Here is a 5,448-nt window from a genome sequence, read left to right on the forward strand (position 1 = left end):
AATAATAGTACTATAATAGCATACTACTATACACTTTGTAGACAAGAAGTAAGTTGTATACACCTAGAGGACTTATGGTAGTACAGTCGAACGCCCTCTCACTGGCCCGGTCAACATAATCTATACCTAGATTATTGCAGTAATTAAAGTACATTATTACAGAGATTTTTTTGTTGTTGCAGAAATCAAAGTTATGTGTATAGAAAGCAGTACTCTTATTAAAAACTAAGCAGGTTGTACTCTTGAACACAAACTGGCAGGATATTTTGAATATTTTTTATTGTTGAAATGAATGGAATCCTAACTTCATTTTCTACGAACTGGAGACGAAGACATATTATGACCCTTTTATTTAAATTTATTTGAATAGACCTCCATGTAAATTCATTAAAGGCTACATGATTGTTTTATATTTTAATATGTGATACTAATAGTAGAAAATTATTGTGTATAATGGGGACTAAGAATCTGATATTCACTTGCATTCTCATCTTTTTAAAATTTTATTTATAATGCTGGTAATGAGTTTAAAATTTAATTATATTGACTAGTTTTGATAATAATTATGTCCTTATAAATTCATTTACATTTCTTTTGTGTAATATAGTTCATATATTATGTATTAAATAAATTGGTAAGGCCATGTACTGTTATTATTTAAGGAAAGTTTATATACACTTATTTTATGCCTACCAATATTAGTATAATTGTTTATATAAATATTTTGTCTAATTGCCTTGATTTTTTGTATAGGCCAATGGCATCAATGTTTTTCTCAAAGCAAATTAGCCTAATAATGCCACATTTAGACACATGATTCATTGATTTCTGATATTCTGTACTTGTGTATGCATTACTAAAATAACCTAGTAGTTAATATATTTCATTTGTAATGTATGTATAAACATTCATTTTTTTTTCACATTTTTAAATTTAAACATTATTACAATACCTACCTTTCTGATATTGTTACTATTATTGTATGATATTTTTTGAGGCAGATTGTTTTCAATAAAAAAAAATTTTAACAAACAATTATTTTGACTTATACTGTACTATGTTAGTTCAGGAGATGAAGTGTGTGTGGGCAGAATCTGGTGTGAGGTGTATATTTGTCACTTTAAGACCTAAATTAGATGTTTTCTGAAGAAAAGAAGTAAAAGGATACGCTTTCTAACAACTCCAAGAAGATTCACACAAAAATAATTACTTTCCAATAAAATAGTATAACAGTGTATATTACAGTACATTGAATAAACTCGAGCGGAAAAATAACGCACATAAAAAAACATTCATTTTCTTGTCGAAAGGTGCCCTCTCTAGTTTTCTATTAATTTATTAATAATTATTATTAATTAATGAGTAATATGAACATATTTTTAACATTCAATGCTGGAAACTGGTTCTACTCCTAACAAAGTTTCATACCTCCAAATTTCATCAACGTATTCAAAGCACTTAAATAAATATCACATTTAACATTACAAATCCAGGTTTTGATAGAATTTTGCTTAAAAACATATACAAAAAACATCGATAAAAAATACTTTTCGTATTCAAAAACATTTGATACTTGGTATAAATGTTCAATATAGATTGCTCCATCCATATTGCAAAAAAAAAATAACTATCAAGCCATATCACTGATTTTTTAAATTTACGTTTTTACAAAATGTACACTTATAAAAGACTATACAATTCCAACTCATTTTTTTCAAGCTAATAACTATTTTGAAAAAACAACCAACAAAAAACGTTCATGAATGCAATTTTGTTTCTGTGAATAGAGCAACCTATAGTGAACATTTATACCAAGTATCATCTGTTTTTGAATACGAAAAGTATTTTTTATCGATGTTTTTTGTATATGTTTTTAAGCAAAATTCTATCCAAAACCCGAATTTTTTATGTTAAATGTGATATTTAATATTGAAGTGCTTTGAATACGTTGATGAAATTTGGAGGTATGAAACTTTGTTAGGAGTAGAACCAGTTTCCAGCATTGAATGTAAAAATATGTTCATATTACTCATTAATTAATAATAATTATTAATAAATTAATAGAAAACTATAGAGGGCACTTTTCGACAAGAATATGAGTAATATACACTGTTATACTACTTTATTGGAAAGTAATTATTTTTGTGTGAATCTTCTTGGAATTGTTTGAAAGCGTATCCTCTTACTTCTTTTCTTCAGAAAACATCTAATTTAGGTCTTAAAGTGACAAATATACACCTCACACCACCAACCTCCAACACACCAGATGCCCACACACATTTCATATCCTGAACTAACATAGTACAGTATAAGTCAAATTAATTGTTTTAATTTTTTTTTATTGCTGCCTCAAAATATATTATACAATAGTAACAATATCAGAAAGGTAGGTATTGTAATAATTTTTAAATTTAAAAATGTGAAAAAAAACTTAATGTTTATACATACATTACAAATGAAATATATTAACTACTTGGTTATTTTAGTAATGCATACTCAAGTACAGAATATCAGAAATCAATGAATCATGTGTTTAAATGTGGCATTATTAGGCTAATTTGCGTTGAGAAAAACATTGATGCCATTGGCCTATACAAAGAATCAAGGCAATTAGACAAAATATTTATATAAACAATTAATACTAAGTAGGCATAAAATAAGTGTATATAAACTTTCCTTAAATAATAACAGTATAGGGCCTTACCAATTTATTCAATACATAATATATGAACTATATTACACAAAAGAAATATAAATGAATTTATAAGGACATAATGATTATCAAAACTAGTCAATATAATTAAATTTTAAACTCATTACCAGCATTATAAATAAAATTTTTAAAAGATGAGAATGCAAGTGAATATCAGATTCTTAGTCCTCATTATACACAATGATTTTCTACTATCACATATTAAAATATAAAACAAACATATAGCCTTTAATGAATTTACATGAAGGTCTATTCAAATAAATTTAAATAAAAGGGTCATAATATGTCTTCGTCTCCAGTTGTTGCAAAGAAGTTAGGATTCCATTCATTTCAACAATAAAAAATATTCGAAATATCCTGCCAGTTTGCGTTCAAGAGTACAACCTGCTTAGTTTTTAATACGAGTACTGCTTTCTATACACATAACTTTGATTTCTGCAAAAAAAAAAAAAAAATCTCTGTAATAATGTACTTTAATTACTGTAATAATCTAGGTATAGATTATGTTGACCGGGCCAGTGAGAGGGCGTTCGACTGTACTACCATAAGTCCTCTAGGTGTATACAACTTACTTCTTGTCTACAAAGTGTATAGTAGTATGCTAATAGTACTATTATTAGATTAGGTAGATTGGAGAGATACATCTATTTATAAGAGAGTACTGTATATATGGAACTATCTGTGTTAGCCGCCTTTGTATTTTTAGATATAATACCAATAGGTACTATGTATTGTATGATAAAAAAGAAATATTATAATATCTATCTTTCTCCTTTATATAAATATATTATTTTATCCAAGGGGTTGCAAACACAAGTGTTCACATGTATTGCACCTTTGTCCTGTCTTTATGTTGTCCGTAATGTCACTGCACTAACGGGTGACCGGTAAACGAGCTTCGCTCTTATGGTTATCCATCCATATAAGTTGTTCATCTCTTATGTTCAGAAATTGAAATGGTAAATAAACTGAAACTGAAACTGTGCTTATGTGGTCCAGGTTGACGAGCCAGGAATGATGGTAGTGCCAGTATACCGTGTAGTTTAGCCTCAAGGCAATACCATGTAGCTGGAGTAGCTTGGACAAATACAGTATGATACATTTGTGCTGGGAAAGACAAAATTGTAGAATTATAAAGAAAATATTGTAAAATATAACAAGGAAATTATACTATAGTATAATTAAGGGGTAACCGTATAATATATAATTAATAATAATAAATGCAATGGCAATTAGGGCCTAGGTACTATTACAAATAAATTCATATATTATTTTATTATGATAAGGAACTCTGTTTTAGAATGAGAAAAAGCCGTCCCAACCCAGATTTGAACCCAGCTATCAATAAAGCTATAAAACAAAATAGACCATATTGTAGCCGGACTGGGTAGCGTAGACTTACTTGAGGCCTAGGCCTAGTACGATTAGCTAGAAAGAAGGATACAGGTCAACCCGTACCCATGCCAACTCGCTCGTACCCAAATTTTGGTTTACTTATATCCAAAATTTTGGCTTACTCGTAACCATCATGGGCTGGCTGCCTAGTAGTAGTAGTAGTAGTAGTAGTAGCCTAGCCTAGCCTAAGGCAGCAGGCCCGGCCCTAGCCTACTACAACTTAAGTCTAGGCCTAGCCTAGGCTAGTACTAGTAGGCCTAGGCCTAGTAGTTAACATCATACATACGCCCTAACCCCCCTAGAGCCTAGTAGTAGCTAACCTACCTAGTACTCTACTAGCTAGGCCTAAGTATTAGCAGTAGTAGTTATTGCATTAGTAGAATTATTGTATTGTAGTATTAGTTGTAGCTGTCCGGTGGTCCTTGGTCACTTGTCTAACTAGCTACGTCTAGGCTAGATCCCCTAGTAGGCCTAGGCTAGGCCTAGTACGTAGTATAGTTATTCTTCAACAGTCACACAATTCAGATTCTGCCGCTGATTGCTAGTGAACAGGGGGAGGGAGAGAAAGAGTTAGAAGAACTGAAATGAGCCGTGACGTATAATAAACATCATACAAAATAATAATATAACTAACGAATCCGTATAATATAATAATGTTGTATGTTATAAAGTAAGGTAAATGGGTTTAATATAATACAATTATATTATAATATAATGTATTTTATTAATAATATAATAGTAAATGTTCATAATATAATGGCAAAACCGAATAATATAATACAAAAAGTCAATAATTTGTTACATTTTTCACATAATATATTAGAAATAGATATAATATAACGCTAAAACTAAGTAATATAATGCAAAACGTATATTTCATTACAATACAATATATAATATAATAAAAAAGTGATATAATAATATAATATTTTGAATACTTCAGACAGCTGAGGCTTGCCATATTTAAAGATGTATTGTCCCTTTGACTAATTCCAAAAAAATTTTAAAAAAATATTTCGAAAAAAATGGGTCATGTTAAAGTATCATAATAGTTATTAGCTTTCACCAAAAATTAGTTGGAAACAAAATCATTTAACTGAAATACAGACGTTTTTTACCTAATACCTAATAAAAAAAGAATTTTAATGCATAATGAAAAAAGAAAAAAACGTAGACTGTTAGAAGACAATAATAATAATAATAATATATTTAAAAGTAAAGTATAATAAGTAAAATTAAATGAAAATTGATTTATTCAAATATTTTAATTACTATGTGTAAGTGCCAAATCCAAGCTATGTTACTGTGCTTGTGTTCACTGAAGGGTGTCAAGTGAACAG

General features: G+C 28.9%; 3 protein-coding genes across 3 annotated transcripts in view; all 3 read right to left on the minus strand.

The window, feature by feature from the left end:
- LOC144837847 (uncharacterized) overlaps positions 1–5,448 on the minus strand; it is a 336,690-nt gene that overhangs the window by 321,059 nt on the left and 10,183 nt on the right. The window lies entirely within an intron of this gene.
- The window catches only part of LOC144838177 (uncharacterized), a 204,084-nt gene that overhangs the window by 35,491 nt on the left and 163,145 nt on the right, over positions 1–5,448 (minus strand). The gene's annotated exons all lie outside the window — the stretch shown is intronic.
- The window catches only part of LOC144837921 (uncharacterized), a 163,034-nt gene that overhangs the window by 7,644 nt on the left and 149,942 nt on the right, over positions 1–5,448 (minus strand). The window lies entirely within an intron of this gene.

This window comes from Antedon bifida, chromosome 3 (genome assembly GCF_963402885.1).
Source record: "Antedon bifida chromosome 3, ecAntBifi1.1, whole genome shotgun sequence".
Classification (NCBI taxonomy): domain Eukaryota; kingdom Metazoa; phylum Echinodermata; class Crinoidea; order Comatulida; family Antedonidae; genus Antedon; species Antedon bifida.